Genomic DNA, 27,119 nt, shown 5'->3' on the forward strand with positions numbered 1-27,119 from the left:
TAGATCCTTTTTTCAAGAGAAATTCCAAGTCCCCAGAGTCAAACTGTCTCGTATGGGAGGGCGCTCTTTTTCTTATTTTGGCCCTGTTTCGTGGAATTAGCTGCCATTGCCCCTCCGCCTACAATCTGACTTTCTGTCTTTTCGCAGATCTATAAAAACCTGGCTTTTCAGCCAATAGTTCCTTTTTCCCCTGTTGTTCACTGTCAGCGCCGGGAAACTCTATGGGGTAGCTGTGCGCTGTTATATAAATTTAAATAAATAAATTAAACAAAATAAAGAGTGGCCTTATCTGTTTCGGGTTCTGAGGGCCTTTGGCCTAGGTGAGGGATTTTTGGCCTGGATGAAGATTCTGTATGCTGGCTCGACGGCCAGGGTTCGGACAGGGGGGGCGATTTCCGCGTCTTGTGACGTAGGCAGGGGGACGAGACAGGGCTGCCCGCTGTCTCCCCTTTGTTTTGCCCTAGCAATGGAGCCTCTGGTGGTTCGCGCACGGACAGGGAGACACTACAGGGGCCTGGATGGGATGGGTCAGATGCACTACATTGCTCTATACGCTGATAATTTGTTAATGTTCCTTGCCAATGCTGCTGATGAGCTACGGGGAGCCCGGGAATTGCTGGAGAGGCTGGGGCGAGTGGCTGGACTCAAAGTCAATTGGGCCAAGACCTGTATATTTCCGGTGCGTGGGGGGCGAGGGGATCCTCCTGAGGGGCTCGATGTACGGTGGGAAGGCAGATGCTTGCCTTATCTAGGGGTCCGAATTTATCATGAGGCTGCTGATTTATTAGGGCCCTGCGAACTACCAAGAGTAATCTTGAATTCTGGGGGTCTCTACCTTTATCGGTTGCGGGACGAGTGACATTACTAAAAATGATAACCCTGCCTCGTTTGCTCTATTACTTTATTACGCTGATGCTTTGGGTGCCTGTGAGGTGCTTTGCCCAACTAAACTCAATGGTTTTGAGCTTTCTATGGGGGTCAGGGAGGCTTAGAGTGGCGTTGAATACTATGATGCGTCCCAGACAAGAAGGGGGTTTTGCCGTACCTGATTTCGAGGCTTACTACCATGCGGCCCAGTTCCAATGGTTCGCGCAGCGGATGGCGGGGAAACTGGGAGTCAAGGTGGATCGGAAAGGTAGGGACTTGGGGCTTCACCACCTGAACCGGATTCTGCTCCGGCTCACGGTCCATGAGAGGGAGGTGCTCAGAGATTTATGGGTAATACGGCAATGCTGGAATAGGGCTCTGCGACGTCATAAAGCTAACCCTGCGTATGCACCTGAGATTCCGGTGTGGTTTTGTGAGGAGTTGCCTCATGGAGGGGATTGGCAGTGACTGCAGGAATGGGAGGAGATGGGGATCTATAGGAGGATGGTACCTTCTTACCATTTCAAGACCTCATGGAAAGACACAAACTGCCGGCTCAGGACTTTCTTCTGCATGCAGCAGTGACGGTTGCGGTGTGCAAACACTGGAAAAAAGGGATGGAGGAATCACAGGTCTTCCTCCCTTGTCAATACGTGGTCACCTCCGCAGGGAAGATCTAGGCGGTTACGTGCCTGTATCGGAGGCTGATGCAGAGCCTAAGTGCTCCTTTAGAGGAGCTGCACACTAAATGGGAGGCTGACTTGGGAACGCCTATAGAGGCAACACCCTGGGAGATGCTGCTGGAACGAGCATGGAAATGCTCTCGAAATGCAAGATTCAAGCTAATACAATTCTATGTGTTTCATCGGGCGTACCTCACTCCTTACAAAATCAATGAATTTTTTTACTCCCACACTGCCTGCCCGCGATGCAGACTGGAGAACGCAGCGTTTATGCACATGTTCTGAGATTGTCCATTGCTTCACGGGTTCTGGGGGAGGTTCTGGCTAAGCTGACAGAGGTGACGGAAAGGGAACTGCAGCCTACTCCAGGTGTGTGCCTGTTATATTGGTTCCCCCACACTGCCCGCAACAAAACCACCAGTAGGTTTCTGGACCTGAGGTTAGTTCTAGCCACTCGAGAAATTACTAGCCATTGGAAGGCGGTCACAGCCCCCAGTGCTGCGCGCTGGCTTCGGGAATTTATAAAGTGGGCGGACTGCGAGGGGACCCTCCGGCTCCAGCTGGCTCAGGGAACTGACAATGACAGATTGTGGGACACGGAGAGAGCCTGGGTGGTGATGGTGGATCTTCTTAAAAACCCGACTGATGACGATGACTGATCTCTCCAGGGGGACACTCTTCACTACATGAGAACACAACCATAGGCCACAGGGTGAGACGATAGGTGGGGAGACGACTAACGTGGGTGCACTCTCCTAGATGGGACTTGGATCACTGCCATAGGGAATCCCAACGGAATAAGAGGAATACATATAGTGCAACAAGTGCGCTGTTAGGGAGAGCGACATGTCTGAGGAGAGGAGGGAGGTGGGGCTAACGGGAGGGGACAGGAGAACAGGGGGGAATGAGTTGGGGGGGTTGCATTCTTTGTTATCTGATACGGTGAATAGGTGTCAACAGTGCTTGCATTATCCTGGGGTAGCACGGTTCAGCCCCGCAGGGCTACGACACAAGTCGGATGGGATATGACTCCTGCATCTGATGAACTACTCTCCTTGTGAAGGAGATGACGGACTAAACAAACTACTGAGATGCTGGTCTATGACTTGATATAGATGCATCCGACTGCAGGATTACGTGCTTCTAATGTACTCTATAAGACCATATGAATATTGCACCTGTGTGAAATGAGAAAAATGAATAAAGTCTGTTTCAAAAAAAAATTACAAACTGCAACACTTAAAAATATATCTCAAACACTTTTTGAAAGCATCATTGATGGTGTTTTTAAGGCTGTACCAAATTCTGAATGACTAACCATTACTCCACAGCACACAACATAATTAAGATATCTGCAAGTGCTGTGATTTAAAAAAAAAAGCAAACTAACTGATGCCTTTCTAGACTTTTATCTACAGGGGCTCTTGTATACAACACATTGTAAACTTAGCATTGCTTGAAAACTGTTTAAGGTAAATATATACATTTGTGTTCTACATTACACAGCCTACAGGATATTTGATAGTTTTGCGGGATTGGGTTAGCTATATTATTGATCCCGAAAGGATAAAAAGGTAAGATGCCTTTGTTGGAATTCAAATCCATGTCAGGCAGGCTTTAGAGTTGGTTGGGTGACAGAAGGTTCAAGCCAGGCTCAAGACAGATATATATAAACTTCTTTATTCGGTTTTTTTTTCCGCAAAGGAAAACCATAAAAGAAACATTAAAAGGTACAATTTACATGTTTACACGGATATACAAATTTAAAAAAGTAAGTTCAAAGGAGTTCATACAGAAACGATATTCAGAAGGAAAAAAGTTTTTTCAAGACATTTCTTTTCATCAAAGATAAAATTACAAGGTGCTTTTTACAGGTTTTTCCTGTGCTTCATAATACATTTTAAAAAGTTGAGAATGAAGTAGCAGACAGATTCGGACTCCATCATTTGAAGTCTGAGGAATGCAGGCCGGCATTGTCTAAGGCCCCAACGCCTCAATATAGGAAGTAGCCAGGTTTTCCTATGTGGATGATGGAATTTACAAAACATGATAACATGTAAATTAGATTGCCTAGATTTCCCGTCACAAGGGCATGGGGGATAACTTAAATCCCATCCATTTTTCAAAGGGAAAGTGACCAATCTAAAGAAAGTATCCAACCTGAATCTTGTCATCAGCATTCTCTCATATGTTATCACCTGCAGTCTTAAATATGGGTGAATGCCGTACGTTATTTGGACCATGTTTGCATGAATAACCGAGGGTTTTGACGATTCAGATGCCAATCTCAGAGTCTCTAAATGACAAAGAGCTTGTTGTTTTAGTGCTCTCTTCGGGAGGTCAACTATGGACTCTGGTTGGAGATAATATTTCTCAAGGCCAAGGTCTTTAAAAAAAATTCTAATGTAGCAGAGCCACTTTACTTTTGAAGACTGGTCAAGAGCCATTGTATCAGCTACAATGGACTGGGTCAGCGCATTTTTGACAGATGTCCAAATGCGCCGCCACAGCATCAGTGGTTGGATATTGAGCAAGTCCTCGAAGTAAGGAATTCCTAGTTTCAGGTGAGAGGCATAGGTTGGAGTGCCTCTTGGGGTAGCTAGGAGAAATATTAGGAAGGTGTTTTCTGCTACCTGAATGGCGCTGGTATCCGTGTGTCCCCAGACTCCAGCTCCATACAAAGTAATGGCCTGACACTTGGCACTGTAAATTTTCAATAACTCCACTGGAGCCCTCCTCCCCAGTCTCTGGGAGAAGCTCATCAGGGCCGCTATGGATCTTTTGAATAGATGGCACCTTGTCTCTACTGCTGGCTTCCATGTCAAACATGCGTCTATCATGATACCAAGGTACGGGTACTGGGCAGTAACCTCGAGTTTTTGATTGTCGAGATAATCTCTTTTAATCCTTTTTTCCTGGTACCTGATATAATGACAAACTTTTTTTTAACATTCACCTGTAGGTCCAGACCACCCATAAAAGTCGTGTACCTATTCAGGGAGTTCTGAAGCTCACGCGGTGTACGCGCGAGAATGACAGCGTCATCCGCATAGAGCAGAGCGGGAATCAGGAGATGTTTTATACGTGGGAGGTCCTGGGCCCCCCTCAACATCCTTGTCTCCAGGCCATTGGTGTAAAGTGAGAAAAGGAAGGGGGCCAGGACGCATCCTTGCCTGACTCCACGCTCTACTCCAAACGGTGCTGTCAGCTCGCCATTCAGGCCAAAGCGAACTCTTGCCGAGGCTCCTGAATAGAGTTCCCTCAAAAAATCTAAAAGAGGGGGTTCCACTCCCATTTGGCTTAAGACCGTCCACAGTTTTGAGTGCGAAACGCAATCAAAAGCTGCGGACAGGTCTACGTATACCATATATATTGTGTTATCCTTTGCCTGTGTGTATTTACCCATTATCAGACTGAGGTTGAGGGCCTGCTCTACCGTTCCGAACCCCTCCCGGAAACCGAATTGGAGATCGGAAATAATGCCTCTCTCCTCACCCCACTGCTGGAGTCGCTCTAGGATTACTCTCCCGATGACCTTGCCAAGTGAGTCCAGCAATGAGATGGGGCGATAGCATTTCACGTCTTTGCGGTCCCCTTTTTTAAATATGGGGACCATGATAGACTTAGTCCAGGAATTCAGAACTCCCTCGTTTGCTGCGGCTGTGCATACTCTTGTGAGAATGGGGGCCCAGAGGTCCAAGTTATGTTTAAAAAAAGTCCACTGGGACCCCATCAGGACCTGGGGCTTTCCCAGTTTTGCTTACTTCCAAAGCCACTAGCAAGTCGGGTATATCAAAGAGGAGCGGAATTGGATATTGTACTTTTGAAAGCGTGTTAACGGACCCATCTATGATAGAATTGTTTTTAAAAATCTTGCTGAAATGAGCCACCCATGTTTCTTCATCTATGGCTACTTCGATCTTGGGGGTATTATTGTCAGTAAGATAGGGGGCTCTGACCGTTCGCCAAAAGGCCTCGCTATTTTTTGAGACAGCGCTCGTGTGCAAATCTTCCCAGAGTTTCTGTTTCAATTCTTTGGTTCTTAACTTGCGTTCCCCAATATATTGGCGCCTGAGAAGTTGAATCTGTCCCATATCCCTGGGTTTATTGTGTAGGGCGTGCTTTAGTTTGGTAAGAGCTGTAGTGCAGCTATGATTGAACCACCCTTTCTTGGCAGGATGCTTGGACGTTGATTTAGACGAAAGTAGTCCCTTGATTTTCTCTAAAATTTGTTTAAAATTATTTAGGACTTCTTTGTGATTTACCGAAAGGTCCAAACATTTAATTAGGTTAGGATAAGCCAACTTGACCAATTTTTTTGTGATTTCGCTAGGGTTATTTTTTTCCCATTTTATTGTGTAACCATTCTGTTTTCCTAACTCTAGGTTGTTCTGGGCAAGAGTGTTTGCTATTTCTGTATTATGGGGCTTATACTCTGGTAAATGAAGGTCCATCCTCAGCGCAGAATGGTCACTCAATGAGTTATCAATAACCTGGAAATCTTTGGCTATATCCAACAATCCAGGAGACAGGAAGATGAAATCGACTGTCGTTTGGTGACCTCTGCCCACATAGGTCGGATTAAGGGAGTTTAAATCCAGATTTGGGCGATTGGCAATTACCAGATCCAAGTCTGAGAGCAGATTATTCAAGGCATTCCCCGCCTTGCTATGAATAAAATGCACTAATGGGGCCTTAAATTCGTCCACGATCCCACAGCAGTGTAAATTCGCCGGTGGGCATGGATGAAGGTTGAAATCCCCTCCCCATAGTAGATGGTTTGCCCCATGTCTACCTTTCCGCTGATAGAGTTGACTTAATCTCTCATGAACGTTTCTGAGAAAAGTTATAAATTGATCTTCCTCTAAGTTGTTATAAAAGTTGACCAAGAGAATGGTCTCCTTATTTGCGAGAGAAAGGGAAAGAATTTGGCAATTAGGGTCAGAATAAACAATGGACACTTTTAGGTGGTTCAGGATATTCGCTATGTACGTTATTAGCCCTCCTTTAGGCCTGCCTATTGTACTACGGACAGCTGGGATGGAATAAGTTTTGTATCCTAATAGGTGGAGCTCTGTTATGGACCATGACTCTTGAAGGCAAATTATTTTATAAGGTTCTAAAAAGTTTTGGGCCGTCCCATCCTCAATCTTAGGGTATGGGCAGTGTGACTACTTTTGGTACTACTGCTTCCCTAGATACCGGTGGAGTGCTTATTTTAAGGATGGAGTGGGGTGAATTAGGGTTGATAGATTCAGTTTCCGTTGGTGGTCAATCGACCATTTCGAGTCCACTGAATCTATTGGTCAGTGGGATATTATACCAAGGGTCCCAGCGGGGTGGTTCTCTATTTGCCGCCCTCTGCGTATGAGGCCTCCATTCTTCTCAACCTCCTCCCTGGTAACGTGATCCCACTAGGTGCCAAGAATCATCATGCTCACGATATTGGGGGCCCCCATAATATCTGGTATTAGAAACCTCGACCTGTCTGGGGGCTGGTGCAGCCCATGGAGGATCATGAACCTGAAAAAATCCATTAGGTTGTCTTAAGGGGTAGAAGAAGGAAAGTGGTTTAACGCCAATACCTCCGTTTGCATTCGTGTCATCCCAGGAGCAGATATAATCTGCTATGCGGGGGTCTTCAAAGGTGATCACGATGCAATACCTTGGTAGTTGAATTTGGTGTACTCTTAGTAGTCGTTAATGTGGGTGTTGCTACCTGATGTACATTCTTTTGGGCGATTGTGGATTTCGAAAGGGCGTTTACAGGCTTTATGGAGGGTTGTTTTTTATGATTATTACCCCCTATTTTTTGGGCCCCTGCTAATTGGTTATGTTGTTGGAGGTTAACAAACTTAGTTATCTGGATCTCCAACTGTGCTAACTTTTGTTCTACTGGTTGGACAGATAGTTTGAAAAGTAAATTGTAAATTGTAAATTGTTGTGTCTTGTAAAGCGCACTGCTACCCGGAGGCCTCGTAGCGCTATAGACCGCTGGGGAACCCGTCCTGGCTTTCCCTGTGAGATAGTCCCTCCTTGGGGTCTCCAAGGTGAAACCAGGCATCCCCGGCGTTTGTGTGGGGCCGTTGTGGAGATGAGGCAAGCTAATGCCCAGAGTTGCCGAGTGTGCTCCCTGGTCGGAGTAGGCACCGATGCGAGAATTATCAGTCCGCTGATCCTGGTCCAAGACCCTGCCGCGTCGGGAATCGAACCCTGGTCCCGGGCCGTTCTCTGCACTCGGGTCTGCCGCCTCTAACCAGTGAGCCACACCTCTACACTCCAGCGATCTTATTTAACAGCTGTAAATTTTCACCATCACATGGTCCCTTGCTTGTGGATAAAAGGATAGGGGAATCCAGATTAACGGGTGTGGGGGTTTCATGCTCGATGTAATGGATTAACGCAGTAACTACTATCTGTGCTACTTTAGGGGGTGGATCCTGCGGGGCACTAGAAATATGATACATCGTAATACAAGTAGGGTTTTTTTGATCGTTCTTTCTTTTGCTTATCGCGCCCTCCCTCCTTCCCCTTGCTTGGATTCTTTCCAGAGAAGTCGTTTGTGTGGGGGTTTGAGATAATAATTCGGGTGTTCTTTCTAGATCTGTGCTTAGCTGTGAGTCTGCAAGGTGAGACACCGATAGATCCACATTATTAGGCAAGCTACGTCTCTCATGAGTCACCCTCACCCCTTCGTTAATATTCCCTGAAGCTGGTGATCTGGCATCGGCCAGATTGCCCATAGAGGATCTTTTGGCAAATGCTAGGTCTAGGGATACCCTTTGCTCTATCAGTGATATGCTTTGGTCTATGAAAGTGTTCGCCTTTGTAATGAAGTCATCCATAGGACCAAGCAATTTACCCACGCTACCCGGGGCCTTAGTTTTGTTTCCTCTAGTCACCACCATATTACCTGAAGGGTGGCAAAGAGGAACAGAAGGAAGGATGAAAAAGAAAGGGGGGTGGTCCAGTCCAGTCTCTCCGGTCCTCGAACAGCCTCAAACGGCCTGCCCTTTGCCCGGGCTTAGCCCTGGGCTTTGTCCCGCTTGCGTCCCGCTAGCGCGGTTAGGGCGGGGTGTATATAACGAGGAGAAAGAGGAGGAGTCCGGGAAGAGGCAACAGGTGCGCGTGTTGTGGTGAGCGCTAAGACCTGTGGGCCTCGCAGTCCCGGACTCGGCAATCCAGCGGCGGTTGTCTCAACACCCCAAGAGTCACAGGCAGAAACAGGGGCAATGCTTCTCCGGTCACAAAAACGGCTGAAAGGGCAGAGTCACTGTTGCGACTGCGAGCGGCACCCCAGAAGACAAGATGTCTTGCTCTTTTTCACCTTGAGGTCCTCTTAGACCATTAAGACCAAAAACAGCCAAGTTGGTTTGAGGGTTTGTACTGCCACTCACACTCTAACCTCATGCAACAAGAATTAAAAATAAAGCATTGACCTGTGATGTAAAACAGGAGAAAGTAATAGCTATCTAGTGTCTGAAATTCATAATGAGAAACCAGAAAAACTGTATTCAATTCCAGCTTCCTAGCTTGACTAAATGGTGTGATCCTAGGCAATATTTAATTTAACCATACCTCCTTTCATTATTACACGTGTCAGCTCCTTGAAATGCATGAGCACTGTATAAAAACGTCTTGCATTTGATTTAATAGTCTATAGTGCTTCTACATGTATAATAAGAATCTAACCACATTTAGGGTGCACATGACAACTGTCTTGCCTCTCAGTGGCTTATGTATGAGATTTTGGCATAGGGCAGTGCAACAAGACACCTTGCTGTGCTGCCCTATGCCAAAGTGAAAGGGCAGGAATCGTCATATTTTTGCAAAATGGTGCATTCCTGTCCTTACACCCTGCACTGGTGCCATTTCTGTAGCCTAGTTCCAATGCCAACACCCTTGCACCACGGTGTTGCATGGGGAAACCCACTGTAATGTCCATAAACGCCTTTGGGGCACAGGGTAAGGTGAGGCAGCGATTTGCGCTGCATCTCCTTAGTCATGATTTATGAGGCGACTAACAGCCATGCAAGGTGGCTTTGCGTGGCATCTATATCGAAATGGGAGCTACTCAGCCAAAGCATGTATGGCAGGATGTCGGTGTGCGTTACATCACACAAATAATATATAGAGACAATGATTCATAAATGTGAAAGTCAGTGTATAGGAAATATTACTTAAGAGATTGAGGGCTACAAGGTGTAAGAGTCATATGTCACCCAGTGGTGTAGCATGGGCAGAGCCGCAGGGGTGGTTGCCCCAGGCACCATATTCTTAGGGGTGCAAAGTTTTAACCCCTTCGATGCTGATGACGAGCTCAGCTCGTAATGAATATATGACATCCTGAATTTTTCAGCACAGGGGAAAAATACCCACAGCAGCCAAGGTGTTAAAAGAAAAAACATTTGTGGTGGAATATCCAAGTGTGGCTTCCTCCTAGATACCCAGCTGACCTCTCGGAAGTGACATCATGCCAGGGGTCACAGAGGAGGCGAGATCTCGCACTCACAGTGGCCTGCTTCAAGGCCAGGTGGTCACAGAAACAATACTACCCTGGGGAGTAAGGAAACGCTAAGGGGCCGTCCCCTCTAGTGTCCCCCTTCGGGTGACGTGGCCATCAACCTTTCCTTCCTCAGACTAAACTAAGCGGGAGTGGTTTGGAACATTGCACTTCCATCTCCGATGCATTCCTGGAAGGTAAGCCTTAGATACTGGCCCTATGAAACTCCAGGGAATGTGAAAGCACCTGGCTGAGTGATGCACTACCGTGGACCTTGATTAATTTGGAGACCTGAAACCGCCATTACAATGGGCATAGTGCTGCAGGAATGTTGCACTAAAAAATCGAGTCTACCTCCCTCCCAGGGTGTGGGTCGGAGCTGTAGTCTTCTGCTACGTTGTTTACTCCAGATACTTTCACTGGGGAGTCAAACCTAGTTCCTCATCTGGGTGGTATCTGCACAAGCTGACCCTCTAGATGTCTTACCTGACTCTGTCCGCCCTGTTGTGGAATAGAACTCATTCCCTGAGCAACTGCCTTTTGAGAAAGATAGTTCCACCTAGTTAAAGCAAATGCCACTGGAAGTACAGATCACTGCTTGGCTGGCCTATTTGGAAGCCCATCACTCCAGTCCTCCCGGGTGGTCACTGCAGCATAGGGTCATTATATCAAGGAGTATGTGAACCCACCACCCCTTCTGCCAATCCACTTCCCTAAGGAGCAGGGTTTTGGCTCAAGAATTGGGCTCTAACGAGTACTGACAGTCCAATTATTCAGTACACAGTCATTAGCAGCTCTCTTTCCAATAGAGTTTAAACGTTCAGTGGTGGACAGGCCAGATTCTTCTGTACCTTTGGACAAAAACAGCTGGAAGATGCTACATCTCTATCCTTGCCTCAGACTTCTTCCTGGATGTGCTAAGTACACAGCCGAATGCCTCAGGGTCTTAATCAAGTCTAGGTGCACAGCAGAAATTAAGGCCTGATGATATGCCCCTGGCGCCAATACCCAACACCAACCTCTCCATGATTCAGCAGGCACTGCCATCTTCAGTCTCAAAAGCGCCTGCTGAAGGGCATATTACTTACTCAAATATACCTGCTATGCTACTTACCACAATAGAGCCAACCTGTTGGAGACAGGCATGATGAAGAAGTCGATCCCAGGGACCATGATGACCTGCACTGGTTGCATGTCAGAATATCAAGGTTATAAATAAGGACTTACAAGATGTTTGACTGCAGAATATCGCCCACCACTGTATTGACATGGTAGTAAATATATGTAGGTAAGTGGAGATGTACTACTCTTAACTCCACATCTGCGTACCTTGATCACGATTTATCACAAAATTGTGGGTTCAGCATTCATGTTTCATGAAGATCCATGGGGGGTGCAAAAAAGAGGTGTAAAAATTGTGATTTTTAAAATTGAAATTTCCATTCCAATATTTGCTCTTCAATACAGAAAAAGGCTGAATGCAATGACACCAACCCTGGCATGAAGTAGAACTTCACTCGAGGAAGTGGCTTTGCTTGTTTTGTGGGAGTCTATTCAGCCGTTTTTGAGAAATGAATAAGTGTAATGATTCTTCCATAAGGTGGCACTCATGAGGCCTCTGTGGGTTCCATACAGCAGTACATGTTAGTACGCTTTTCTATACCTTGCATTTCTAGCTCCACTTCACATTCAAGCCCAAGATTCTACACCTCCCTGATGTATCATGGACCTTGTAGTCCTTTCTGTTGTCAACCCCTGCCTAGATCAGCTCCTGGTGGTGGAGCTGTGTTCTGTATCTTGGTCCCTGTATCCTGCGGTTATTCTAGCCCTTTCATAAATGCAATCTGGACTTTACTCTCACTTGTCTCGGATCCATATTCCCTACGAGGCATTTCTGTTTCCTTCTTGCGCCTTCTGGTTTTCCTGATTTTCCCCTTTTCAAGTTCCGTTTCAGCCTTTCCTTTATTGGTGGTTCTCTGAATCCTAGCACCTGGTTTATTCCTACCACACGGTTCTCTCTAACCACCTGTGCTCATTGCCTAAGATTCAAGCTATTTCAGGCTTGTGAGCTCGGGACGTAGTGGTTCGCAACAGTCCTTAGCACTGAGGCTCTTTGTGCTCTCACATATTCCTGCTGTGCTACTTAAAGGCTTGCCCTTTGATTCTGTTTCCCTTTTTACTTATTTCTATGTTCCTATTTTTTTCTGCTAGTCTCATCTGTCTCTGTTCCTTGTTATTTCTGTCGCTGTGGTTGCCATAGTTTCTAGCTCAGCCTAAACACTTCCTCACCTCTCCTTGTAGGCAGGCTCCTTGCCTTGTATTCTGGTGTTTTCTGTCCGTTCTGCATATTTCTGTTCTCTCCTTGTTAGTGTGCTTATTTCCTGGTCTTGTTCTCAGTGTTCATAGTTTTATGAGGGTATTTGTTATCTAGTACTGTTTTCTGATTCTGCTTTTCCTTGAGCCCAGTTCTGCTTTCAGTGTTTCCTGCTTTGTTCTCTTTATTCCTTTCTCGTGTCTGTGTTACAACCTTAAACATTGTTACCAGACTCAGTGCTCTTCCGCCATAAGAGATGCTAGATGTCTATCTTGGTGTCTGTGAGATTAACTACCCCTTGTCTTGTCATCAGATCTTCTTACCTTACAAGGAGATAATTTTCCAAAGAGCATACAAACTATCATTCATGAAAGTTTGTCTATTGGTTTCCTGCTTCTTCCTTCCTGCTGTTTGTAGTCTGTGTTTGTGTTGCTGTCCTAGTTAGAGATATGTTAAGTGAAGGAAATGGCCTTCACAACGTGGGCTGAGTCACGAGTGCCGTTTCCCCACAATCAGAACCATGCTTGCCTTAACCACGCATATGCCTTAACCACGCATGTGCACAGATGGGTAGGCACAGGAAAAGGAAGAATCGTTGGACGTGGTCTGGTAAGTGGGGCTTGGGGGGTTTTGGGGGTAGTTTTTAGGGGCGGAGGGTAGTTTTTTGGGCTTGGGGGGGTTGGGGTTGTTTTCAGGGCTCGGGGGGTTGGGTTGTTTTAGGACTTGGAGGGGTCTGGTTGTTTTAAGAGCTCGGGGAAGTCGGGTTGTTTTTAGTTCTCAGTGGAGGTCAGGTTGCTTTTAGGGGTCAGGGGGGTCGGGTTATTTCTGGGCCTGAGGGGAAGTTCGGAATTGTTTTTAGGGTTCAGGGGGAGATCGGGTTTTTTAGGGCTCAGGGCTGGGGCACTGGGTGTGATCTTTACCACATATATCCCTTTACCAGTCATGTCTTTACCATGAAATTGCATGGTAAAGGCATGCCTGGTAAAGGAATGTGTTGCTAAGACGTATTTGGTGTTCGGGCAACGTTTTAGAGGCACGCTTGGTTTAGCCATGCGTGCTAATATCATACAACCTTCAACTGATAGTCCATGTCGTTTATAGACCACCAGTGGACCTAAATTAAAAAACATCATACCTGATTGGATGAGGGAGCTTTTTCTCCCACTGCCATTTTAGGTCTGTGATCCCAAAGTTGTCTGATTGTCTGACTGCAACTTGGAGTAAAATATTGGAGTAAAATATTGCTGCTGACATTACAAGATATTACAATCTCAATGTCCTGAAAAATTAAAAGGAAGGAGCTATGTGTCTCCTAAACAGGCACCCTTCGGTCTTTAAGAAAAAGTACATTTTGTTATGGGATTTGCGAGCCAGAGGGGGGACAGTAATGTGGCTCCAAACTACTGCAATGCCTTTTTTGGGGGGTATGGCCCATTTTCGACTACCAAGAGGGTTGTTAGACCTGATATTTAGTATGCTCACCATGTGGGAGGTCCAACAAGGACCCAAAAATCTGTGTGGGTTCATGAACCTAAAGGAGGATTCAGAAACCCAAAACAAAAAGGCCAGTCTCCTTGTGTCTGACCCGAAGACCATGCGAAGCAGGGTTTGGCTGCTTGCAGAGTGTTGGGTGCAGGGTCTGGTGGAGAGCAAAATGGGTTTGGCAAGAGGACATAGGAAACTTTGCTTTCTCCTTTAATAAAAGAATGCTGAGCTAAATTGCACCAAACTGGAATGAAACTAGAACATTACTTAGAGGACTGCCTTTGCTTTGCTTGTTTTGTGTAAATCCCTTTAGTAGTTTTAGCACAATTAGCATTAGAAAAATATATTTGTACCCAGCAGGGGTTAGCCACAGGGCTGGCCATAGACCAGCCCCTGGGGCCAACACCTCCCTGCACATAGCCAATGGCTGATGGCTAAAGGCCCTGCACATCAGGGGTTGACTATTAGTGGCAGGTGTTGGAACCGGAACAGGCCTCAGGAAGGTCCACTGGCCAACCCCGCTGGGCATGGTCAAAAGCAATGTACAAAAAACACAGTTGATGGACAGAATGTAGAACAATGTCATACATTCACCCCAGTACAAGGATATGGGCCTAAATCCATCGTTTTTTTGCACTCCACATCACCCTGGGTTAGACACTGGCTATATGCAAATCAGCTCTGACCCTGTGCCTCATGGAAGGGTCCAGTCCGAACTACCAAGCCATGTCTTTCCCAGACCGGAATCAAGCATCCAAGGACCGGTTTCTGGCTATCAGCCTTCATCAGCCTGGATAGCTTGACTCCAGTGGTGTGGAGAGCCTGGGACTCACGTCTGAGTATACCCAGCACACTCGGGGTGAAAATTGCAAAAAACACAGTTGATGGACAGAATGTAGAACAATGTCATACATTCACCCTAGTACAAGGATCCGGGCCTAAATCCATCATTTTTTTGCACTCCACACCACCCTGGGTTAGACACTGGCTATATGCAAATCAGCTCTGACTCTGTGCCTCATGAGAGCAGTCCAGCCCGAACTACCAAGCCATGTCTTTCCCAGACCGGAATCAAGCATCCAAGGACCGGTTTCTGGCTATCAGCCTTCATCAGCCTGGATAGCTTGACTCCAGTGGTGTGGAGAGCCTGGGACTCACGTCTGAGTATACCCAGCACACTCGGGGTGAAAATTGCAAAAAACACAGTTGATGGACAGAATGTAGAACAATGTCATACATTCACCCCAGTACAAGGATCTGGGCCTAAATCCATCGTTTCTTTGCACTCCACGCCACCCTGGGTTAGACACTGGCTATATGCAAATCAGCTCTGACCCTGTGCCTCATGGGAACAGTCCAGTCCGAACTACCAAGCCATGTCTTCCCAGACCGGAATCAAGCATACTGGGGTGAATGTATGACATTGTTCTACATTCTGTCCATCAACTGTGTTTTTTGGAATTTTCACCCCGAGTGTGCTGGGTATACTCAGACGTGAGTCCCAGGCTCTCCACACCACTGGAGTCAAGCTATCCAGGCTGATGAAGGCTGATAGCCAGAAACCGGTCCTTGGATGCTTGATTCCGGTCTGGGAAAGACATGGCTTGGTAGTTCGGACTGGACTGTTCCCATGAGGCACAGGGTCAGAGCTGATTTGCATATAGCCAGTGTCTAACCCAGGGTGGTGTGGAGTACAAAAAAACGATGGATTTAGGCCCAGATCCTTGCACTGGGGTGAATGTATGACATTGTTCTACATTCTGTCCATCAACTGTGTTTTTTGCAATTTTCACCCCGAGTGTGCTGGGTATACTCAGACGTGAGTCCCAGGCTCTCCACACCACTGGAGTCAAGCTATTCAGGCTGATGAAGGCTGATAGCCAGAAACCGGTCCTTGGATGCTTGATTCCGGTCTGGGAAAGACATGGCTGGGTAGTTCGGACTGGACTGTTCCCATGAGGCACAGGGTCAGAGCTGATTTGCATATAGCCAGTGTCTAAACCAGGGTGGTGTGGAGTGCAAAAAAACGATGGATTTAGGCCCAGATCCTTGTACTGGGGTGAATGTATGACATTGTTCTAAATTCTGTCCATCAACTGTGTTTTTTGCAAAAGCAATGTACAGCACAGGTTGGCCTCCTGTGGTGGGTTTGGAAGCTGTGCCTGGATATAAGGAAGACCATGCAGCCATCCCCCGCTGTGCATAGTTTTTGGGTTAAATTCATAATCTTAACTTTATTGTTGTTTTTATATGGATTTCATCTGTTTTAAAAATAAAAGTAACATTTTATAACTCACCATGCCTTCAGTTTTAATGCATATAAAGTGCATTTCTGTTTTTATGGTATCCTACATCCGCGTTCTATGAAAGCATCCCCTTCTGTGCTGTCCAAGGCTTCAAGCATGTGCAGTAGAGGATAGCCAGAGAGCCAATCCTCATGGGTGTCCAACTGGCCCTGCCTATGCTCTTCGTAGATACTGCTACCTGTGCTGCAGACTCAGGATGGTGATCCATAATTGTTAAAGAGACATAGCTTGGCGATTCACAGTCCCAGGAGCCAGATTCGCATACCATAGACTAGATCCGCGCTTCTGGACTGCGAATCCTGCCTCAAGGTCCATGAACCCCACAGCAAAATGTACTTTTTTTTTTTTTTGGAAAACCTTTATTTGTAATTCAAAGCACACCGCTATTCAGCCGTACATCCCGGAGGCTAGGCAGCATTATCAATGCAACATAGAAGTGTGCACAAAACAGTAAAAGGAGCAGTCAGGTTTAATTTTATATTTTATAAAAGTGAATTCGATGAACAAGGTGACAACCGAAAAGGGACTAGGAGAAAGAAGGAAAAGGGGAGAAAGAGGGGGGGGGGGGTAAGGAAAAAGATGGCAAGGCGGAGGAGCATAGAAGATCGGTAAGGCACATATCCAGGGGGAGAAGCGGGAACTTCCGCATCATGAAATAACCATATCCAATAAGCACACATGTGTAAGGGGAGCAAGAAACAGGATTACGCTACGTGAAAACTTGGGTGGAGGGATTAGCTATGGTGAGAGACGAATTTCCGGTTGGACTATCTTCGGGGGCACACAATTGTCACCTCTATACGAATTCCAGGCACCCCAGACCAGCCCCCACATCTTGGGCTTACCCCGGGCTAAGTAGACAGTCTTCTCCCGGAGCATGCACCAATCCATGTTGGTTTTCCAAAGACTCACAGTGGGGGGGGGCGGAGCACCCCATCTCTGGGCAATGTCCAGCTTGGCCACCATATTCCCCAGGGTGACCCAGCGGGTTTGAGCGGTATTGTAGTCGGTCGGACCCCACACATTCAGCAAGCAGCGTCGAGCCTCCGCAGGCAAATCCACACCAGTCACAACACGCATAACCGCATGCACTCGCTCCCAATAAGAGGCTATGGCATGGCACTCCCAAATGGTATGCATGAAGGTGGCCATCGCACCACATCCCCTCCTGCAAAGGCCGTCCTGGGAAAGCCCCATACGAATCAACCTGGGGCCAGTGACATACACCCTGTGGAGCACTTTCAGCTGAACCAAGCGCAGTCTGGCCGAAATGGCTACCTCCTTAGGGGAGGAAACCGCAGACTGCCAGTCCTCGTCATCCATCTCAATCCCATCATTCATCCAGAGGTCTCGCACTTTCACCAGCAGGTCAGTCCGAACATTAATACGTTTTTTGTAGGTCAGGGAGATGGCGCTGTCCGGCATATGGCCGTCCAGCACCCTTTCCTCCAGCGGGGATGACTCTGGGACTTTTTCACCGACAGGCAAGGAGGACATAAGGGCATGCCTCAACTGCGTGTATCGGAAATACTCCGTGGCCCCCAGTTGAAATTCCGCCTGCAGAACAGCAAACGATTTAATTTCCCCCCTGGCCATCACATCCGCCACTTTGGATATACCAATGAGGTCCCACCGATCAAATCCTTTTGAGTGCCACAGTTTCCCCAGCAAGTCAGAGTCGTAAAGGGGAGTAGCCATGGTGAGCCTATCCTTCCACCCCAGAGTCTTCGTAACCGCCCTCCACAAGTGCACCGCGGTCCCGGTGGGACCAGTCAATTTCCAGGCCAGAGATCTAGAATACAGCGCTCTGTAGTACATCCCGTCATTCATGAGCCAACGATCCATGGCATACCCCGGATTGACCACCGGTCCGTAGAAGCCATGATTGATAGCCGCCAGTTGAGAAGCCCAGTAGTACCGGCGCACGTCGGGCAGGGCAATACCGCCGTCATACCACGGAATGGTCAGTTTGACTACGGCAATGCGCGGCCTTCCGTCCCACAAGAGGGTACGCTGCAGGCCCTCGATCTCTCTGAATTATTTAGAAGGCACTGGGTCCTGCGTGTTTTGAAGCGCATACAAAAATCTCGGCAGGGACATCATTTTGAACAACGCCGCACGGCCCAACAAGGACAGCAGCAATCTTTTCCAACCCTCCACGTCACGCCGAAGGCGTGCCAGAGGAGGGAGCAAGTTGTTTGCGTACCGCGCCCTGGCATCCGTTGAAATATAGATGCCCAGGTACTTGAAGCCCTGTTGCGAAACCTATATGGCACAGCCCCTAGGGAGACGCGGAGTGTCCCCGCGGAGCACATAGAGGTAGGACTTGGACCAGTTAATAACCAGGCCCGAGTATCCACCAAAGGTACCCAGTACATCAAATTCCACAATCAAAGACCGACAGGGGGAGGTGAGATAAAGAAGAATATCGTCCGCGTATAGCGAAACACGATCTTCAAACCCCGGTGACCATTTGATCCCAGTAATATCAGGGTGAGTGCGGATCCAAGCGGCAAGTGGCTCCAGCGCAAGGGCAAAGAGGAGCGGTGATAACGGGCAGCCCTGTCTGGTACCCCTGCGCAAGGCAAAGGAAGCTGACATGCGGCCATTGACCGTTATGTTGGCCATCGGGGAGGAATAGAGGAGCCGAACCCAACTGATGAAGTCAGGGCCGAACCCAAACTTAGACAGCACCGCCCAAAGGTAGTTCCATTCAAGCGAGTCAAACGCCATCGTCGCGTCCAGCGAAGCCAGGACTGTTGACTCGCAGAGCATGTGCGCCCGCGCCACGACAAAAAATTTACTTTTTTACTTTGTAGCCGCATAGGTGATTTCTTTGTCTCCCTCACATAGGCCTGGTGTCAGGTATACACACCCTACCCACTTCCATGCCCCCTTTTTTTTTTTTTTTTTACAGAACACAGAGGGGCATATTTACAAGCCCCTAACGACACCGGAGTGTCACTTTTTCTGACGCCCTTGTGGTGTTGATCACCACCCCATATTTACAAGGTGGTGTTAAGCCACTCAATGTGGCTTAACGCCACATTTTTTTTTTTTTGTAAAACAAATTTTATTGGTCAAGCGGCACATGTACAGCAGAGCCCTGTAACCCAGAGGCATCTTCACAATCTGAGCATATAAAATAGATTTTGCCATTTTTCCAAACTATACCCAATAAAACCTCAAAAGAAATACAATATCAATCTAACTCCCCCTTCTCCCCCGATTGCACCACTCATCCACTCGAAACAGATCTATTCGGATATTTACAGTCAAGCTACCTACCAGGGTCCTAACTACCACCCCGCTCCCGGGATCCCCCCAACAAGTTATGTTATGTTATGTTATTTTGGTTTTTATATAGCGCACGGCTACTCCATGGAGTGTTCCGGCGCTTTTATTAACGAACCAGTAACAAAAGAAAAAGACACAACACAGTAAAATAACAGACCAGGCAGAAGAGGAAAGAGCGACCTAAAGGGCGAAAAGCCAAGTTTTAAGGCCCTTCCTGAAGTTCAACAGATTGGAGGTACTACGTAATGCTAGGGGCAGAGTATTCCAAAGCTGTGGCGCCAACAGCTTGAAAGAGCGACCTCCAATCCGGGCCCTTTTTCCTCGTGGGACCACAGCAAGGAACAATGCTTCAGACCTCAAAGATCTGGCCGGATGGTAAAAGGCAAGCCTCTTCTGGAGATATTTGGCTCCCGAGGCATAAAGCGCCTTATGGGCCAGGGTCAAAGCCTTGAAAGCTATCCGCTTACGGATAGGCAGCCAATGCAGCGACTGCAGAAGACCAGAAGCTTTGGCTCGCCTGTGCAGACCAAAAATGGCCCTTGCGGCCGAGTTCTGGACCACCTGCAGCCGCTGTAAGAGATATTCTGGCAGGCCAAGATACAGGACGTTGGAATAATCCAGTCTTGAGCCTATTAAGGCTTGCACCGTCATCTTCCTGTGCTCCTCAGAGAGCAGCAGAAGGAACTTACGGAGCATCCTGAGGAGGCCAAAGCATGTTCCCGTAAGACCAAGGATCTGAAATCTTAATGCCAGACCATTGTCAATCTTGACCCCCAAGTTCTTTGCCAGCTGGGACGAGCCCGCTGGAGGGAACATGTTGACCGGCCACCAATCCTGCCAATCTGGATCAGATGAACAACCGAAGAAGAGTACCTCAGATTTATCTGAGTTGCACTTGAGGCAGTTAAGCGGGAACCATTCAAAAACAGCCCCAAGGCACTCACGGATACTCTCTCCATCAAAATCTTCTCCTTTGCTGCACGTAAAGAGGAGCTGGGTATCGTCGGCGTAGGAAACGATCTGGGCCCCAAAAGACTCAGCCAGTGCCGCCAGAGGGGTCATAAAGATGTTAAAAAGAGTCGGGCTCAGCACAGAGCCCTGCGGAACTCCGACTCCCAAAGGCTGCATTATGGCAGAGCTAGGTGGGACCCAGACCGTTTGTCGACGGTCAGCCAAAAAAGATTTAAACCAGCTGAGCACCGTCCCCCTCAGACCGATCTCATGAAGTCTGGCGTGGAGACCCTCATGGGTGACAGTGTCAAACGCCGCCGATAGGTCTAGCATTACAAGCATAGCCTTGCCTCCCGAGTCCAGTGCCTCTTTAATGGCTTCAGACACCTCCAAGAGCGCCGTCTCGGTGCTTAAATTGGGGCGGAAGCCAGATTGAGTGGGGTGCAGCAGATTGTACGATTCCAGAAAATTGGAGAGCACGGTGTGCACATGCTTCTCCAAAATTTTAGCCAGCGCAGGGAGAAGAGAAATCGGCCTGTAGTTGGCCAGAACCTCAGGATCAAGACCAGGTTTATTAAGAAGGGGGATAACATTCGCCTGTTTCCAGACCTGTGGTACCACCCCCAACTCAAGGAAAGATTCAAAAGTGGGTTTGCCAGCGGATTCACCACTTTGGCCATTTTAGCCAAAAATTTGGCCAGACAAGGGTCAAGAGGCGACCCAGATTTAAGATTGGCCATAAGTGCCAATGAAGATATAGCTGAAATAGGCGGGAAATCCGCCAGAACTGGACCCACCAGGCCCGCCAAAGCAGCGCCATCCTCAAAACTAGGAGGTACTTCAACCACCTTCAAGGGAAAAGAATCCTGAATCAGTTTAATCTTGGTGGTAAAAAAATCGGCAAGGGCAGAAACCCACGGCTCAGAGGGAGTAGCCTGGATTGAATTGGATCGAGGGGCAGTAAACTCCCTGACGATCGTAAAGATCTCTTTACAGGAATTTGAAGCAGCCTCTATCCTCCTTGCCAAGTAATCTTTCTTTCCAAGGAGAATGTCCCGATGGTATGCTTTAACCGCTGTCCTATGGGCAAGCCTGGCCCTAGGATCATATTGAGACCGCCATGCCCTTTCCGACACCTTGCACTGCCGTCGAGAGGCCGATAGTGCTTCAGTGAACCAAGGGGCAGAGACCCGCTTAGATGTTAGTCGGGGGGCTATCTCAGGGGCTAGATCATTCAGCCTATCCATTAACCATGCTTGCAAGGACTCTAGATCCCCCTCCAAATCTCCCGTCACCAGGCAAGGATGATCAAGGGCCGCCTGGGCTAACATTTCAGGGGTGACCCGATGAAGGGCCCTAGGGGCTCGACCCTGCTGCCTAGGAGCAATGATAGATGGTTTCTTTGTGCCAAATATATAGAATTTAGCCAGCATATGGTCTGACCAAAACACCGGCAAAAGTGCCAACACCTCCAAGGGAGACGTGGAAAAAACCTGATCCAGGGTATGACCCTTTTCATGCGTTGGTCTGGAAAGGTAGGGGGCAAAACCTAAGGAGGCTGTGATATCAACCAATTTGATCACTTCAGTGTCCTGTTTCTCCTCCATATGGAAGTTAAAGTCCCCGGCCAGTATACAGTGCTCCGCTCTCAGAGCCAGCGTCGAAATTACCGACTGGAGCTCGTCAAAAAAGGATCCCACTGGCCCAGGGGGCCTGTAAACTAAAAGCCCTTTAAAAGATTGATGGGGCGCCAATGCTATAGTAAAAGCAAGGGATTCTGATCCTGAGATGTCATCCATAGGGATAATAGAACATGCGACGGGTTTGTTCACTACCAGTGCCACACCACCGCCCCTCCCTTTCGATCTGTCTTGCCTGTAGATATTATATTCAGGGGGAATTGCTATGGCTATGTCGGGGTTAGAAGAATCTCCTAGCCATGTCTCTGTCAGCATCAGGCATAACGGTTTATCATTGGCCAAAAGGTCATAAATGTCCTGGGCATGTCTGTGCACTGATCTGGTATTTAAGAGCAGACAGAGATGTTTTACAATAACCTCCTCACTATTAAGTAAAGTGATCGGGGTAATGCCTGGAAACCAACCACAACCAGGGCATCGTCTCTTGCCCCTATAGCGGCCGGGAAAGACTTTGTGACAGGCACAAGAAACCTCTTGCAAAGCCCGTAGTTCAAGCGACGTATAGCACACCATAATGGCAAAAGATATGCCAAACACGTTGTTACCGCCCAGTCCGCTGCTCCAGCTGCCTCCGGGACGCAGACGGGCTGGACTCTGGCGTGACTCCGGCGTCACTACGGCCAAACGCTGCGCGCAAACGCTGCGCGTAGAAGGAACGCTTTAAATGCAGGCCAGGGTGTCCTTGTGACAGCTGGTCTGCTCACACACTCTGGCGCCACCCGGCAACCAGCAACACTACCCCCAATATGGCAGCCGAAAACGGCGAAGCTAGGGAATCCAGGGACCCGCCAAAGAGCGGTGAAATACCGATTATTGTGCAAGTAGGTGGGAGACTAGAATAAAATCAGGGTAAAATAAAAGAGAAGTAAAAGAAATACTGAAAAACGGGTCAAGTTAAAAACGCTGCTGCGTCTCACAATTACTGTGCGCTGAAATGCGCTGTTCGAATCCCGGTATCCCAGGTCACAGATGTTGATCCAAGAGGGAGCCTGCCTAAAGTGCCCTCCTTAAATGCAGGCCAGCGTGTCCTTGTGACAGCTGGTCTGCTCACACACTCTGGCGCCGCCCGGCAACCGGCAACACTACCCCCAATATGGCGGCCGAAAACGGCGAAGCTAGGAAATCCAGGGACCGCCAAAGAGCAGTGAAATACCGATTATTGTGCAAGTAGGTGGGAGACTAGAATAAAATCAGGGTAGAATAAACGAGAAGTAAAAGAAATACTTAAAAACGGGTCAGGTTAAAAACGCTGCTGCGTCTCACAATTACTGTGCGCTGAAATGCGCTGTTCGAATCCCGGTATCCCAGGTCACAGATGTTGATCCAAGTCCAAGGTTTATAATCGCGGGTCCTATCACAGAACCGGGTCTAGGAGCAATCCCCAATAGCCTGCCCACCTTTTCCATATTTTGAAATGTTTTAGAGGGCACCTCCTGGCACGGAAAATAGGTTTCTCCAGGCCCATACAAAAGTCCAGGCCATTCTTCCATGCAGCCACTGCAGGTGTCCTCAGAGCCTTCAACACCCTCGCTGTGTCCCTCTTTGCCAATATAAGACCCAACAGTAATAATAGGCGTTAATAGACGTTACCACCTATCCCTTCCAGGACGTGCAATAGAGCTAGTTTCAGCGAGCGGGGAAGATCCAAGCCCAAAATCTCTGATAAGCAAGAGTGGACCCCCCTCCAAAACCGATCCAGGGAGAGACACTGCCAGACTGTGTGCATCAGCGTACCATCCTCCCTGTTACGTCTGAGACACACAAGGGAGGCAACCAAACCCGCCCTCCACAACCGCATTCGTATGTAATAGACCCTGTGCAGATATTTAAACTGGACCAGGCGCAGACGCACCGCTATGGCCGCCTACGCGGGACCGCTAGGTCCTCCACCCAGTCCTCCTCTTCCAAAGGTCCCAGATCCCCCTCCCAATCCTCCCAGAGTTTCTACAACGTGGAGGAGCAGTGGATAACTAGGGTTTGATATATTGTGGATATCTTACGGTCCTGGAGTTCACCCATAAAAACTTCTGCCTCCAGGGGGCTGAACTCAGCTACTGACTCCAATCCCACCAGACTGGGCAACAAAGCGTGCCGGAACTGGAGGTACTTGAAGAATTCGGACCATGGCATATGGAATTCTGCTTGAAGGTCTTTAAATGATTTCAGTGCTAGGCCTTTCATAACATCCCCTAGGACCGAGATCCCTGTACAATCCCACCCTCCGAAACCCTGCATTGCAGCTAATTGCGGCAAGCGCCAATTATCCCAAAGCTTGTTCCACCACCCCATTCTACGCAGTGCCTGCCTCCAAACCTGGAACACAACCTTGGTTACCGGAGGCAGTGGTCCTCCAGCGGTGCCGAGTAAAGTACCGTTTGTAGCGAATGATCTCCTATAATCCGTCGTTCCGCCGCATATGCCGGGACCTCCCTATTGCCATACCACCATTCGTTCAATACGAGTAGGTGAGATGCTTGATAATATTACAGGATATGGACGACGCTAGTCCCCCACAGTAAGTAGATAAAAAACACGTCCGCAGGGCCACACGCACCTTGCCCCCCTCCCACAAGAACTGCCCAAGGGCCGCATACACTTGCCAGAACCAATGGGGGGGTCGGATATGTGTGATTCTGCAACTGATAGAGAAGACGGGGGAGTGCAACCATATTGAATATGGCTGATCTGCCATAGGTGGTCAGTGGCATACAGGACCAAGTCTTGATATCGTCTCGTACTCGTTCACAGACCGGAACTAGATTACGCTCCCAGGCGACTGCGTGCATATGTGTTATAAAAACTCCCACATATTTCAGTCCTCCCGTCGCCAGCTGGATCGACGATGCCCAGTCGCCCAGAATACTCCGACCTCCAAGCCTCCAAAGCACAGATTTGCCGGGATTCATAGATAATTCAGAGGTTTCCCCAAAGATCTGCAGAATACGCTGGAGCTGTGGTCCCGTTCTATCCACATCTGTGAGGAAGAAGAGTACATCGTCTGTGTACAAGGCAATCCTATCCGACAACTGAGGTAATTGAAATTTTTATGGTCAATTGTGTCCCCTAACGTAGACCCCAACGGCTCCATGTACGTGCTTCAAGTACATGTAATTTCCCTCCATGACCAGATATGAAGACGCAAATACATTTGCGTCCAACGTTAACATGTCCTCTATCAGATCCACCATGAATGGGTCGATAATTCCGTTCCTAAGTATGTCGTGCCACCGTCTTTACATGGTGCACTTTCACGTTTTCCTGGCTCTGTTGAGTTAGGCCCTGATTCCTGCCATCGAGCCCTTTCTGCCTTCTGCCTCAGAAAGCTACAGCCTGGATCTGCATCCGTGACCCTTACCTTGCTCCCTGCGCGGCGAGCGGTGCCCGGCTCGGCCTGCTTGCCTGCCAAGACAATTTAGTCTTCAAGTTATCTGCTCCGCTCCTCGAAAATACATTCCTGTCTAGTGATTTAGGTAAACATCTCCCCAGCTGCAGAGCAAAGGGCCCGGCCTTTCTGTCTCCTTGCAAGTAATTCATTGCTCCACTTACCATGGTAGGCCCATGGCCCCTCGCATTACACGCAGACACGTAGACACATATGCACGCACTAGCAATCAGTATAGAATAGCCTCTACCCGAAAGACCTTTCCTTCTAGATAATACAGTTCTTCAAACACAAGATATCAGATATGATTGGGTTTAGGTTGTTCTGACACGCCAGACTTCTGTCTCCCCTTTCAGAGCTAAATGTCAAGTCCCCTTCACCCTCCAGTTCCACGTCAATCACACGTCATGTTGCCTGCGCGCGCATCCAGCCATATATTTCTGCTGACACTGCAGGATTCCTCTATGAATCCACCCACTTGTGACACTTTCATGTGACGTTTCTAGCACACACCTCCGTGTACGCCCCCGTGCACGCCTTCTATTACGCACATGTGTTCTTATCTCGTTTTCTTTCAGCTGTTACGCCTTCTGTATCCATCACCATTGTATGCATTGACTATATATATTGTACACTGTTAATAAAGCATTGTCTATCCCTTCCTGAACCTTCGTGGTGATGGAACATGATACCATGGTTCGAACCATTCCATTACATGGAATAAAACCCTTATAAACTCAGACTCCACGGACTCTGCCTCTCATTTTGATTGAGCTATTTTATTGAACTTATTCCGCATAGAAATTCAGTATACGGTAAATCTTTATTTACCACATAATTTGGCGCCCGAATAGGGACCCCTCCCCCACCCCACGCGCCGGAGATGCGTCGCAGGTTCTGCCCCCGACTACAGCTGTGACGGACCCCATGCGCATCTGCAGGATTTCCTGTGTCTCCCTCAGGCCTACGGAGGTGACGGAGACTGCGATCGACATCCAGACGAGGCGGTGAGGAGTGTGGAGGATCCCGACCAGAGCCCAGCCGAGAGAGCAGTGTCCGAGGTATCGAGTGGCCCACCAGTAGAGTCGAGGCGCATGCGTAGTGCGCGGCAGAAGCAGTGACGTCAGTCCAGTCCAGTCCAGTCGAGTTTCCGAGGCCTTCCGTTCCGTGCTGCCCGGTGAGTACCGTTGCTGGGGACGCATCTAGACGGGTGCATTAATTTGTGTCCGGTGAAGACGGGTTTGGGTACGCAGACCCGGTCTGCACTGTTTTAGCAGTGTATCTGTACTGTTTAGCAGTATATCCAGTTTCCAGTTATCCAGTTATTGTTCGTTCTGAAATGTTTAAATGTATTTTGATGTCGTGGTATGAGTGATTGTTTGATCTTCATTCCTGTGTTTATTGTATTAGTTGTGTCCAAGTTCGAGTAAGTATCAAGTATCAAGTATCGAGGTACAGAATGCCTCTATTCTCTAAACTGAGACAGATAGGAACTAGAAAAGGGATACTTGAGGAAGCTGTTCCCATCCCACCCAGGGACACTCCCGGTCATTTTATGTACCACAAGCACGGCTTAGACGCCATATTATATCTCGACTTGTGGGTGGATTACACCAAGGACTTGGCAGAGA

Source organism: Lissotriton vulgaris, chromosome 8 (assembly GCF_964263255.1).
Source record: "Lissotriton vulgaris chromosome 8, aLisVul1.2, whole genome shotgun sequence".
NCBI classification, from domain to species: domain Eukaryota; kingdom Metazoa; phylum Chordata; class Amphibia; order Caudata; family Salamandridae; genus Lissotriton; species Lissotriton vulgaris.